This window comes from Sturnira hondurensis, unplaced genomic scaffold, assembly GCF_014824575.4.
Source record: "Sturnira hondurensis isolate 20B ecotype Veracruz unplaced genomic scaffold, ASM1482457v3 Scaffold0004474, whole genome shotgun sequence".
Taxonomy (NCBI): domain Eukaryota; kingdom Metazoa; phylum Chordata; class Mammalia; order Chiroptera; family Phyllostomidae; genus Sturnira; species Sturnira hondurensis.
Window position 1 is genome coordinate 2,926,626 of NW_028077105.1, and position 14,715 is coordinate 2,941,340.

The 14,715-nt window shown below is 41.6% G+C and overlaps 1 pseudogene; it reads right to left on the reverse strand.

The window, feature by feature from the left end:
• Positions 1 to 9,905: 9,905 nt before the first annotated feature.
• LOC118986765 (40S ribosomal protein S4-like) lies at positions 9,906 to 10,743 on the reverse strand (annotated as a pseudogene).
• Positions 10,744 to 14,715: the final 3,972 nt, after the last annotated feature.

Sequence of the window (14,715 nt, forward strand, 5' to 3'; positions counted from 1 at the left end):
GTATTGGTTTCCGACCCCCACTTACGGCAATGGAATCGGCATTTTAATAGGATCCGGAGGTGATTCGTGTGTGCATTAAAGTTTGAATAGCAAGGCTCTAGAGAGTCAGTAACAAATGTGAACAAGAGGAAGCATTGCTTTCTCCCAACCCCATCTTACACCATAAAAATCACCTCTGGTGATTGCATGGTTTCTAGATATTTTATTATTTAAAACATCATTTTAATTCACTCATGAATTATGTTTCATGTAGATAGTACCTCACAACAAATTTCTCCACAAACCTCTGCAATAGTAATAAAATTGTATAAACATAAATCCATTTTTGTAAGCGCATAGCACAACTTGCATTTTCAAAGGAGGATAAGTATTTTACATAATAGAAAAATAGATGAACTCTATTAGATAGATTTATGGGTATTTTCTACAGTATTGGGTTTCCAGTCAATAATTTAGCTCTAACTCAGAGAGCCACCGACACTCCCGCAAGTGGAATAAAGCCTTTCGTATGAATCTTTATGAAAGTCTCATTTACATTTTTGGCAGTGATTCACCACTTCTGACAGAAGAGGGTGGGAGGCAAAGGAAAGTGTGACTCATTTATTTCTTCTTTTCAATAGAATGTCAGCCTGCGTCTTACCGAACACATTTCAAGGTCGTGTTGTGAGATAATAATACCTGATGTTGGTGCTGTGCCACCAGTAGTGAAGCACCTTCCCATTTATCGTCTTGTCTCTTCCTCCCACCCACCAGCCAGGTGGGTGCGAGGAGCTTTTTTTCTGATGAAAAAGTCAGGCTTGCTGAGGTGGAGGACTTGCCTGAGATGCAAAGTGGTAAAGGGCAGGACAAGAGGTCCCTTCTTCTCCCTCCAAGTCCAAAGTCCAGGCCCCTCCAGATGGGGCCTGGATGGGATTTGTCCGAACGTGTTTGGTTCCACTGAGCTACAATCCAGATATGGATGTACAAAAGCTAACAGTGATGGAATAATTAGCATGTTTTGGCACTGCTTTAAATGTTTTAAATTTGAAAATTTCCTGAAAATTTACAAATATCCACATTTCATTCTCACAACAACCCAATAATGTAGTTTCCATAATTTTATTATTCCCCTTATACGGATGATAGGTATTCATATGTGCTCTTGGTTTGGGGTTTGAAGAAAACTTATCAATACCATGTCACAAATTAGCTCCTATGAAATTAAAAAAAATCTCTTCATTACTAGAATAAATACATCGATTTGGGTTGTAAATGACTTCACACAACAAATAACATACATTCAGTGGTGTACCAGTAAATACCTAAAATCAGCTTTTTGGAGAGAAAAGACCCCAATTGGTAGATCTGGCTGATTTCTGTGGTGCGATTATTTCCACCAAGGTCAGCATCAAGCCACCAAGTTCACAGCACTGACCCCAGAGCCAGGAAGATGTGTGCAGTCAGCTCTTACAAGCTGGCTCTGACGTGTGACGGGCCCAGGGCCTCGCAAAACCCATTTTCAAGCTGGTGTTCTTCATAGTCGTGAGTGAGCCCAGAATGCTTTGTTTTTAAGTGTAAATTGTAAGAATTTTGACAAGTTTTTGAATTCTTATTAATGAGTTATACTGGTAGTCTTTAGACAGCATGAAGACCCATACATAAGCCACTAAGTCAAGGGTTGGCAAACATTTTTGTCACAGGCCAGGGCTATATGGCCTGGATATTTGTGTCCCTCTTTCCCACAAAATCCATCTGTTGAAAATCTAATGCCCATGGTGATGATGTTAGGAAGTGGGGCCTTTGGGAGGTGACTAGTCATGGAGGTGGTGCCCTCACGAATGGGGTCAGTGCCCTTACAAAGGAGACCCTGAAAGCTAGCTCACCCCTTCTTCCACCACGTGAGGACACAAGGAGACATCTGCCGCTGGGGAGAGAACCCTCACGCAACTGTGTTAGCACTCTGATCTTGGACTTCCAGCCTCCAAAACTGTGAGAACACAACCCTGTCTGTGGTGTTCTGTTGCAGCAGCCTGAATGGACTAAGACAGCAAGAAAGGAAATGTTCTGGGCTTTGCAGACCACCTACCATCTCTGTTGCATATTGTTCCTTGTTTTTACAATCCTTTAAAAATACGAATGTTATTCTTAGCTCTTGGATGAATCAGAAACAACTGGATTATGCCCAGGAACTAGATTTGCTCCACAGGCTACGGTTTGCTGATCCCTTCTCTAAGCCTTGAGAAGGCAAATGGGGGAAAGAAATGAGAATGGTCACCGGGTCAGATACTCCTCTTCTGTACTGCATATGTGATTCAGCATATGTGAAAATGCAGGTCACAGCCTTCTACCTTACAGAGTTCTGTGGGTTCAATTAATTAGCTCCTGAGAGCTCTTCCTAAAGTATAATGTTTCAACAACCATAGGAAATAGCATTATCCTAAATTGCCCATGAACTACTGCAACTACAATCCCAGTTTAATTGAATGAGTACCCAGAGCAGAAAGTACTAGCTCTTCAACTGGAAGCCCCAGAAATAGAAGAGAACTGGAAGAAGTTGGAGTCATTATTATGAAACCCTCTGCCTATTCTAAGCCACCCTGTAGGCAACATCCAGGCATCGAATAGCAATTTCAACCTAAGCTTGACTTAGCATTGTTCAGGGCTCTGACACCGCAAACGCACTGCCTGGCATACAGTTGGTGCTCAGTCTACACTGAATAAACGAACGAATGAATGAATGATCATATCCAATAGCTGAGCCCTCATCTTCTGTGAACTACAGCTCTCCCAAGCCAAAGACCTAACCTATCTGCTCACACAGCCACCTGACTATCCCAGCGCCAAGAGGAGGTCCTCTCTACGGAGATGTTTCTGGGGCTCAGTGGACAGAGAAAAATGAAGAGAGCACTGTGTATATGATATCCAACCATCCATAATTGTTGAATAAATGTCTGACCCATTCTTTATATTTTCAAAGTTAAAATATTATAATCATAATTACATTCTACTGATAGATAATCATTGTAAATAAACAAATAAATAAGAGGAAGAAATCTCACTTTCAAGCTGACTTCGAAAACCAGTCTGGCACTGAGGAGGCATGTCCTGTGAGCAGGATTGATACGAGGACACCCTAGGACAGAGGTGGTCTTAGGCTCCACTTCTCTCTCATTAGTATCTAATGCTCAGACAAAGGGTCACTAGTTGAAACTACTTTATAATGATTTGTTAATCTGGTATACTTTATGACCAAGAATTTTAGAGCATGTTCATTTTTAAAAACATTTCTATTTGAACACATTAGTTGCATTTCAAATTTTGATGTCTAAATCAAAACTCATTCCTCTCAATTCTCCTGTCTCAAAAACTCCCCACCTTCACTCTGGAATGTGAGCCGGGACCCCCTTTTTAACTTCAAATAGGGACAGTTCTACCTACCTGAAATGTGTTTTTACTTTATCTGTTTAGTAAAGGTGTTTTACTACATGAGTTAAAAGATGATAAAGACAGATTTAAGAATCGAGTTTTAGAAAAGGCAAACTTTGTTTTCAGATGCCAGAGAGAAAAACTGTGCTCTTTTTCTCTATCAGTAAATGAGGAAATGGAATTTGGCATTGAATTACAACATGTGTTAGAATCCAAAGAGACCCCATGAAGTCCCACTGGACACAGGAACTGGAATAATTAGAAAAGCTGGTACTGAAATAAATAGCAAGGGTTCTTCATAGGCCAATTCAAACTGGTCGATATGTTTTTATAGAGTTATGAAATCATGCAGCATTCAGTTATATTTCACTTTTATTCATCTCCAGTGAAGCCATGTGCAAACCAGGAAATTAATTTTGAGTAAAAGAAGGATGGAAATACCACAAAATAGTGACATTTTAAATCAAATGAGTGAATCTAAAATTTTCAAAAATCGACTCTGGGGTTAAAAGCAATGAAACAAAGTTGCTTCTAACCTTACATACCCGATCCTAAAATACCTAGCAAGAAATTGCTACTGCCAGACCTCACAGTGTGTAGAACCTACACTGGTGCCCACCCTCACCTCTCCACTGTGAAATTAGACAACACTGCTGACCAGTCTCAATGACTTTGCCTATATAAATTAGCCATTTTCTGAAATCTCTACAGCCTCACTTTACTAACCAACTCATTTTATTCTTTACTATTCTATATATGTTATGAAACATCTTGTTTTCCATCCATTGGTATCCCCAAGAGAATAAATTAATTTAGTAAATAATCTAAGCCTGTGTTTCCCAAATTTCATTGCAAGCAACAGTATTCCTGGAAGATGTTCTATTTTTTAAAAAGAGGTTCATCATCAAATAAATCGGAATATATACTGCCTGATTCCTCTCTTGTTAATGTACAATGCGGCCTCAATTTTTAAATTTCTGAGGAGACTGGCAGTAAAGAAATGTATTTGAGCATGGATAGCGTTTGTGGGTTTTTTCCCCATGTAACATCCCATGGAATAAGTACTCACAGAATACATCTTTTGGAAAATTTCTATAAGTAAACTAAGAAGAAGAAAAATCAACTGATAAATCCCATAGCAATGCTTCAAAGCCAAACTTCGGAGCAGCAGAATTTCACTGCACCATTCTGGGCCCTGGGGTTCGCGCCAACTCCTTCCTCACTTTTACAGGCACTGGGAGGCCCCAGCACCAGCAGGCCTCTCTCCTCCATTCTCCCTGCAGCCCACCCTAGTTACCTACCAGCATTGTTTGTTTAGAGAACAAAACTCTTTGAAGTTCTTTGAGCTTCAGTTAAAAAACAGACTTCTGTCTTCAGCTGGAAGTTAATAGTACTTGAAAAAAATACAGGCACCTCAGCAGGTCATTAAAAGTATGTCTAAGCAAAATAGAATAAAAGCATAAGAAATGATATTTAAAATGTCATTTTTTGAGGATATATGATATTTTTTGGACTAAGCAAAGACATTAGAACTATGTCTACTTCCCCCATAAAATTGCACTAACTTGAAACACCAACGAGCAATTGCTGAAACTGGTCCAGAAGAACAGAGAAGGAAGTGATGAGAAATGGCCTTCCGAATCCCAGAGTGTTTCTTTCAGATGCAAAGTAACAATGAAAATCATCTCGTTTCAGGAAATGCTGTATGGGGTGGACATGAACTAGACTTAGTGTGCTGATCATTTCGCAATACACCCCTATACTGAGTAAGTACGTTGTACACTTGGAACTAATACGATGTTACAATTACATTTGTATTTTATCAGTTATATTTTAACTAAAAAATACTAATAAAAATCATACTTTCACATTTCCCCCTGCCCCCAGTATCCAGAAATTTTCAAACATAGCACTCACCACAATTACAATCCTGTGGTTCTTGGTAACATTATCTGCTTAATGTCTCTCTTACCCACCAGAGTGCGATCTTCCTAAGAAAAAGGACCGTGTCTCCGTGTGCATTGCTGTGTCCAGACTAGCGCAGTGCCAGCACTTAGAATGGATGCGTCAATAAAATATCCGTGGAAGTTAGGAAAGAAGGGAGAGAGGGAAGAAAGGGATCTTTCTGAGGTTTGGTTGTTTTAGCAAAGTGAGGATGGATTTACACTGCCTCGTCTGGTTTTCCTATGGCCCTGAAGGTTAAGTGTGTAATTGGCCATGAACCAGGAGGTAATTAATTCACAGAGGCATTAGATCGTGACATTTCTTTCATGTGCATTGCAATAGTGCACCCATATTTTCAGAGAGAAAAAAATGTAGTTCTTTTTTTTTAATCCTCACCCAAGAATATGCATTTATCAAAACACATATTAGAATTTTAGAGAGAGAGAAAGGGAAAGAGAGGGAGGGAGAGAGAGAAAGAGAGAAAAACATTGATGCGAAAGAAACATCAATCAGTTGTCTCCTGTATGTGACCGGACCAGGGACTGAACTGCAACCTAAGTAGGTGCCCTGACCAGGAATCAAACCCACAACATTTTTTGTGTGTGAGATGACACTCCAATCAACTGAGCCACCTGGGAAGAACAAAATGTAGTTCCTATACCAAATGGACTCCACCCACCCAGATTTTATATCTAGGCAGAGTTGTATGGTCATATGAGGAAAAGAATAGGATAGGAGGAATTAAAACTTGGTATTTTATATCGTTTGCATGCTGCTGAGAAACTAATATTTGATCATTACGATTTGCTGGGAAATCTCAGTGTGGTAGAACTCATTACGACATCCTCAAGGTCATACAAGTGCTTTCGTAGAATGCACTGGGTGTGCACTTACCACTCAGTTCCAAGACGCATTAAAAAATTAATTTGATTATCAGGGAAGGAGGAAGATAAAGGGAATCTGGTCGTTCTGCCGCACACTTTCCCTCTCTGCCTCCAAAGCATGACTAGGTGGCCCCCTTGGGCTGCTGTGTATTTTTCCCTGTTGTTTAGCTAAGGCTGCAAACTGCAGCTCAGTAGACAACCCGACAGCACACAAGGCAGCAAACATTTAAGTATCATCAACTCACAGGCTTGCTGCGCGAGATCACTGATATGTTCGCACAGAATAACAAGGCAGAGGGGAGACAACTGTTCATTTCTTCACTCTGGTCAATTTGATGCAAGCAAAACCACAAATTAACATCCTTTTTATTATTATGCTGGGTAAGGTGTAGGCAAAAAGTGCTGCTTCAACAAAACAGAAAAAGACTCAGGTATTCTCGTATTTCTTTCCTGAGCCTGGATTTGAGGGGGCCATTTGGTCTGATTGTAATTCCTGTAGGTAAGCAGATGTTTGGGCGGCGCAACAAGAATTATAATAATCTGCGTGGGGTGTTCCTAAGACATGAGTTAGTGCTTTCAAACCCATATAGCTTGGAGTTTTATGGAGATGAACCACATGATAGGTCCATACACAAGCATGTGCTCATCAAACTATCTCAACTGGATCAATAGTTCAGCTCATTTGCACCTCCTGACCTCCTGGAACTGACCTGCGAGATGTATCTTCAAACCAATGTCTTCCTTCTAAAGATTAAAATCAGATATAATACATATGTGTGCGTTTTATACATATAAAACCAGCGGTGATACCATGCGTTTTCAGGTTCAGATTTCTTGATCTAAAACAAAAATGGGAAACAAGGTGAAGTGCCAAAAGGAATTAACTTTAAATTATAATCCATTGCCTCCCGACTATTTCAAGGGACACTGCCAGAGATGACTGGGCCAGAGACAGGAGCGGGGGCAAACAGGAAAATTCACAGTAGTAAACCAGTCTCCACAGACCCAACCCAACTAACCGCGAGTTGGCTCTGGTGCAGTGAAAAGAAGGCGGAGCCGGGAATTCAGGAAGCCAGTTTCGAACTGTGGCTCAGAGACTTTTCCCTCAGTGACATCAAGAGGTTACCTAACCTGTCACCGCCAGAGTGTCCTCAGGCTTCGAACAGGGATAACAATACCCGCCTCACAGCACGGGTGTAAGATGATCTGTGGGAAGTCCCTGGAACCCAGCACACAGACACTTCCTGTTTTTTGTTTCTTTCCTCTTATATTTTCTTTTCATGATAATACTTTCATCTTTAAAGTATCTATTTTCCAAGCTCTTCTACATATGGACTCTTTTTTTCATGCTGTATTATCTTTTTAAATATATATTTTATTGATTATACCATTACAGTTGTTCTATTCCCCCCTTCATTCCCCTCCACCCTGCACAACCCCTCCCCCACCATTCCCCCCTTTAGTTTATGACCACATGTCTCAAGTTCTTTTTTTTTATTTTTTATTTTTTTATTTTATTTTTTTAAAATATTTTATTTATTTACCTTTAGAGGGGAAGGGAAGGAGAGAGGAAGGAAACATCAATGTATGGTTGCTTCTTGTGCATCCCCTGCAGGGAACTGGCCCCTGCCAGAAACTGGCCTGCAACCCAGGAATGTGCCCTGACTGGGAATCGAACTGCGATCATCTGGTTCACAGGCTCAAGTTCTTTTTTTTTAAAGAATGGATTTTATATTATTTTTTTAATTATTTTATTTATTTATCTTTAGAGAGGAAGGGAAGGAGAGAGGAAGAGAAACATCAATGTATGGTTGCTTCTCATGCCTCCCCTGCTGGGGACTGGCCCCTGCTGGGGACTGGCCTGCAACCCAAGCATGTGCCCTGACTGGGAATCGAACCACAATCGTCTGGTTCGCAGGCCCGCGCTCAATCCACTGAGCTACACCAGCCAGAGTCAAGTTCTTTAGATTCTATATTTCCCCCACTATTCTTGCCCTCCCCCCTATCTATTTTCTACCTACTGTTTATGCTATTTTTTGTACCTTCTCCTCCCTTTCCTCCTCCCACTCCACTGTTGCTAACCTTCCATGTGTTCTTCATTTCTATGGTTCCACTCCTGATCTAGCTGTCCTCTTGGTTTGCTTTTGTTTTAGGTGTGGTTGCTAATAACTGTGAGTGTGCTGTCCTTTCACTGTTCATATTTTTATCTTCTTTTTCTTATATAAGTCCCTTTAACATTTCATATAATAAGGGCTTGGTGATGATGAACTCCTTGAATTTCATCTTATCTGAGAAGCACTTTATCTGTCCTTCCATTCTAAATGAAAGTTTTGCTGGATAAAGCAATCTTGGCTGTAGGTCTTTGGATTTCATGACTTGGAATACTTCTTTCCAGCCCCTTCTTGCCTGGAAGGTCTCTTGAGAAATCCGCTGACAGTCTGATGGGCACTCCTTTGTAGGTGACTGTCCCCTTGTCTCTTGTTGCTTCTAGGATTCTCTCCTTCATTTTCATCATGGCTAATGTAATTATGATGTGCCTTGGTGTGTTCCTCCTTGGGTCCAAGTTCTTTGGGACTCTCTGAGCTTCCTGGATTTCCTGGAAGTCTATTTCCTTTGCCAGACTGGGGAAGTTCTCCTTTATTATTTGTTCCAATAAGTTTTCCACTCGTGGCTGTTTCTTTCCCCCTTCTGGTACCCCTATAATCCGGATGTTGGAACGTTTAAAGATGTCCTGGAGGTTCCTAAGCCTCTCCTCATTTTTTTTGAATTCTCGTTTCTTCATTCTTTTCTGGTTGGATGTTTTGTTCTTCCTTCTGGTCCACTCCATTGATTTGAGTCCCAGTTTCATTTTCATCACTATTGGTTTCCTGTGCATTTCCCTTCATTTCAATTAGTTTAGCCTTCATATGTTCCTCTAATTTGTGACTATAATCAACCAGTTCTGTGAGCATCCTGATCACCGGTATTTTGAACTGTGCATCCGAGAGGTTCACTATTTCTTTGTCACTTAGAGTTATCAGCTCTGGGACTTTGAGTTCTTCTTGAGCCATATTTTGGACTGTTCGTGCCTGTTACATATGAGGAGCATAGCCCTAGGTGTTCACCAGGGCGGGGCAACTAAGTCCCTGGGTTGTGATGCTGTATGTGGGGGCGGGGCCAAAGGAAAGCAATGGCTGTCCCCTCTGCTACCTCCGACTGCCGCTGCCGGGGGCCATGCGATCCTTCCCGCTGAGCTCAAATGTGCAACCGAGGTCAGCCCACTGCCTTGTGCACTCACTGGGTTCACCCGCTGGGGCCTGCGCAGTCTGTCTCACTGCTCACTTCTCTTCTGGTTTATCTGCGCACAAATATGTGACTGCGGTCAGCCTGCCCTGCACCCTCACTGGGTCAATGCTGCTACCCCGGGTGCCTGTGCATCTGGGTTGGGGGATCTTTCCTTCCTGACCCTGCTCCACTGCTGGCTCCGCCCCTCTTACTGGTCCCGGTTGAACGGTTGTTGTTGGACTTCCATATAGTTCAATTTTCTGTTCTTTGGCTGTGTCTTTGTTTACTAAACCTTTTTTGTATTCAAACTTGTTTGTGGGAGAAGGCACAGTGTTTCCACCTATGCCTCCATCTTGGTGGAAGTGGCCATGCTGCATTATCTTTAATTGACTTCAAACACTCTTGCAATCATGTCACCAAGACCTCACATCTCCCAATGCTCTGCTTGGCCACCAGTCTCTTGTCTCTCTCTCTCCAGCAATGGTGAGGTGGATACCCTTTCCATGAGGAAATCTGTGGTTTGTTGCCTTTGCCAATAACAAAAATGTTGGGAGCTGGCAGCAATGCTGTTGCCATTGGCATCTTTCACGTGAACTACGTCAAAAGAACCAAGGTGTCTTTCTACGCTGGCGATCACACCAATTCTTCCCAAGTCATCACCCCGGTGACCATACACAGGTTACTAGTGTAAAATTGATGAAATCTGTAGTTTTGCCCTTCTCCAAATCAATCTAAATGGTGCCATTCACCTTGATGAAAGGATTAGGGTAGCAGAAGGCGTGAGCGTCACAGGTCACCAGATGAGGGATCCCTTTTGTGCCCTCAAAGACCTTCCTCACTTTGCATTGCCTGTCCTTGGCTTCTGCAGCTGTAATCCCGTGAACAGCAGAGCAACCTTGGTGTCATGGATCAGATGGAAATTCTCTCCAGTCTCGTCATTGCTGATGACATCCTTAAAACCAGCAGGGGAGGTTGCATTGGCTTGGACCGTGCCAGCAACCTTTATAAATTGCTGCGCATAGATTTTCTTTGCTTCATCCCCTGTTAGGGCATACTTAAGTCTGTTCCTTAGGAGAATGATGAGAGGGAGACATCCTCTCAGCCTGTGGGGGCCAGTGGTAGACGGCCGAGGGGCAAACACACTGATCGGTTTACCCATCACCCAGTGCTTTGGGGCTGCTACACGTTTCAGAGGCTTCTTGGGAGCACGAGCTGTGGCTGTGGCAGGCATGGAAAGAAGCCACATAGATTTTTCTTAACTGATCTCACAGCAAAATATGACATAAACATTCATTCTTTTTCACGTATGAGAAAGCTGAGTCTCACTGTAGGATCCAGGCTAATCCCACCAGACTGGACATCGTGCTAATGGAATTACATGAGAAAATAGCTCTATTATATAAATGAATAGAATCAAAGACCAAAGTTTAATAATATAAGACTTTTAAAACTATTAGGTCAGACAGACATAAGAATACCATGCCAACCTAGATAATTTCAATTTCATTTTTTACCACATAGTTGGGGCTACTGGAGAATGGAAATAAATATCCCATTATAGAGTACACAGTATGGAATTTGGTAGGCTTGTGGAGAGCTGTGAAATGATTCTTTAAAACAATTCTTTCTTGTTTGTGGTTATTGTTTGCATAAATATACAGGTAGTATATACACATAAATATATGACAGTTATTAAAAAGTTCTTGCCATACTAAAGTCAATGTTAACTAGTAATAATGCATCAATTTTAGCAACCTGAAAAAGAGTAAAATAACAATATATTGAAATACTAGTGGTAAAACATTTTTGTTTTATATCTATTTTTCATTCTTTTACTACCACTAGCATACATGAATACTACTATGAGAAGTCTTCATTTAAAAATGAAGTTTTAGAACAACTTTATGAAAATCTCAGAGAAAAAAAGATGAAACAAAGAGGTAACATTAAGGGTTCAATGTATTTTTTAACAACTTTTTAAATTGTATTTTTCCATTACCATTTAGTCCTCTTATATACCCCTCTCCCCAGCAATCACCACACTGTTGTCCATGTCCATGAGTCCTTTTTCCTTTTTGCTCAAACCCTCCACCCTATAACCTCCCCTCCTTAGCTCTCACCCTGTTCTCTGTCTATGAGTCTATTTTGCTTGCTAGTTTGGTTTGTTCATTAGGTTCCACATATGAGTTAAATTACATGGTATTTGTCTTTCTCTGACTGGCTTATCTCACTTAGCATAATGTTCTCTGTCCATCCATACTGTTGCAAAGGGTAAAATTTTCTTCTTTTTATGGCCAAGTAGTATTCCATTGTGTAAATGTCCCATAGTTGTTTTATCCACTCATCTGCTGATGGACATTTGGGCTGCTCCCATATCTTGGTGATTGTAAATAATGCTGCAATGGGCATAGGGGTGCATATGTTCTTTTGAAGTAGTGCTTCAGATTCCTTTGGATATATTCCCAGAAGTGGGATCGCTGAGTCAAAAGGTATCTCCTTACTGCTTTCCACAGGGGCTGCACCAGTCCGCACTCCCATCAACAATGCATGAGGGTTCCCTTTTCTCCACATCATTGCTGACATATTGTTTGTTGACTTATTGATGATAGTCGTTCTGACAGGTGTGAGATGGTATCTCATTGTGCTTAAATTTGCATTTCTCTGATCACCGGTGACATTGAGCATCTTTTCACATGTCAATTGGCCATCTGTATATCCTCTTTGGAGAGATGTCTATTCAGGTCCTTTGCCCATTTTTAACTGGGTTGTTTGTTTGTTGAGTTGAGTTTTAAGATTTTATTTATTTAACCTTAGAGGGGAATGGAAGGAGAGAGGGAGAGAAATATCAATGTACAGTTGCCTCTCGTGTGTCCCCCCCGGGAACTGGCCTGCAACCCAGGCATTTGCCCTGACTGGGAATTGAACCACGATCATCTGGTTCACAGGCCCACGCTCAATCCACTGAGCTATACGAGCCAGGGCTGAGTTTTACAAGTTCTTTATAAATTTTGGATATTAACCCTTAATGAGATGTATTGGTGAATATGTTCCCCCATTCTGTGGGTTGTCTTGTTATTTTGTTGATGCAAAAAAAATTTTAATTTGCTGTGCAAAACCATTTTAGTCTAATGTAGTCCCATTTGTTTATTCTTCATTGGTTTGCCTTGCCTGAGGAGGTATGTCTGATAAAATATTGCTATGAGCAATGTCTGAAATTTTGCTGCCTGTGTTTTCTTCTATGATTTTTATGGTTTTAGGTCTAACATTTAAATCTTTAATCCATTTTGAATTTATTCTTGTGTAAAATGTGGTGTAAAATGTGGTCTAGTTTCATTTTTATGCACTTATCTTATCTGTCCAATTTTTCCAACACCATTTATTGAATAAACTATCTTTAGCCCACTGTATATGCTTGTTTCCTCTGTCAAATATTAATTGATTACAAAGTGTGGGTTTATTTCTGGGATCTCTATTCTGTTCCATTGATCTAAGTGTCTGTATTTATGCCAATACCATGCTATTTTGATTACTTTCTGTTCCATTGATCTAAGTGTCTGTATTTATGCCAATACCATGCTATTTTGATTACTATGGCTTTGTGGTATAGTTTCACATTAGCTAGCACGATTCCTCCAAATTTGTTCTTCTTTCTCAGAATCACTTTTGCTAGCGGGACCCCTTCTGGTTCCCTATGAATTTTTGAAGTACCTCGATTTTTTGAAACACCTCATTGATATCTTAATGAGAAAGATTACCTGGCCATGAGAGGAGCTGAAGAAATGGGCAATAAATCTCTAGAGAGTGCAAAAGAGACAAGGCGAAGGGTGGCGCCAGATGGCACTGGAGAAACAGTCAGGGGCCAAATCTCAGCCACGGTGGAGCTCGTTGCTCTTATCTTAAGAGCAATGATTAACATTTCTGGTAGCAAGATAGCAAGAAAGCCACAGGATAGATTTGCCTGAGAGAGAAATCTCTTTGGCTTGTTGTGAGCCGATTAGAGAGAGCCAAAATGGGCCTTCAGAAAACAGCCGCTCCAGACGTCTGCCGTGTGGCTGGTGTGCGTTCAGCAGGGCCGGGGTGGGGGGGTGGGGGGCTCGCCAAAGACTCATTTACTTATTGAGCTTCCAAACAATCCGGGTGACTTATCCCCTTAGGTTAAAATTTTAATATCTATTTAAACACTGGAATATAGGCTCCACAGTAAAAGGGACTTTATCTGTTGTTGTTCTGCCAAGTCCCCAGCTCCAAAGAGTGCTCAGTATTCAGAGAGTGGTGCTCAATAAATAATTGTTGAATAACGGAATGAATGAATTTTAAAGGAAATACTCCTGTAGGGGCTATAGAAAGTTCCAATGGATCACTTCATACCCTGATATGAATGATGAATGTGAGCACGCAGGGGGTGGGTGGGGCGGCGCTGGGAAGCTATGGGTAAGGGGGCTATGGCAACTTGCTAACTTCATGACATTTGTATTTATGTAAGTATGGGAGACGGACAGGTAATGCCTTAGGTTGGAGATTTTAATAGGAATGACTAAAGCTATACTTCTGAGTCAAATCAGAAGTAATCTGAGTCTGTAATCCTGTGTGGTTAAAAAGTTCTTTCAAAATGACAGCAACTTTTATGTTTTGACATAAACTGGTCATTAAACCATGTTTTTCATGTCTTGGTTTCTTTTTTCTTTCACAGGGAGGAACCGGGTGCTGTCTTTGAACGTAGTCCAAACCAGCTGTGGAACCCCACTGATGTCCAGTCCTGGCCTCCAGGCCTGGACCTGTAGGACAGCCAGTTACTCTAGACAGAAAGGTCAGTGGCAGCAGAGTCCCGGCTCCTGAGCATTGTTTGAGGGCTGAGACCGACCTTGAGATGGCTCATCTGTTCCAAACCTTTCTGTGCTGTTGAGAACCAAAACTCAGCTTTACGTGGGAAGAAAAAGTGATCCCGTATTGAGAAGGTCTGCACCGGTGGGTCTCCATCCTCTGTCAGGGTTGGAAACTAGGACAACACATGTTCAAGCGTGGATAACCCCGGCAGGACAGCCAGACTCAGGAGCGTGGGAGCACAGTGACATCCGGTGGCTGGCGGGGCTTTTCCCAGGTTCCGTGCACACAGACGGTGAAGGATGGAGCTCACACTACAGCCTTTACTTCTGCTTTCGCCCTTCCGGGCCTGGGAACTCCGTCAAACTGCAGGAAGACTCTGAATTCAGACCAAGCA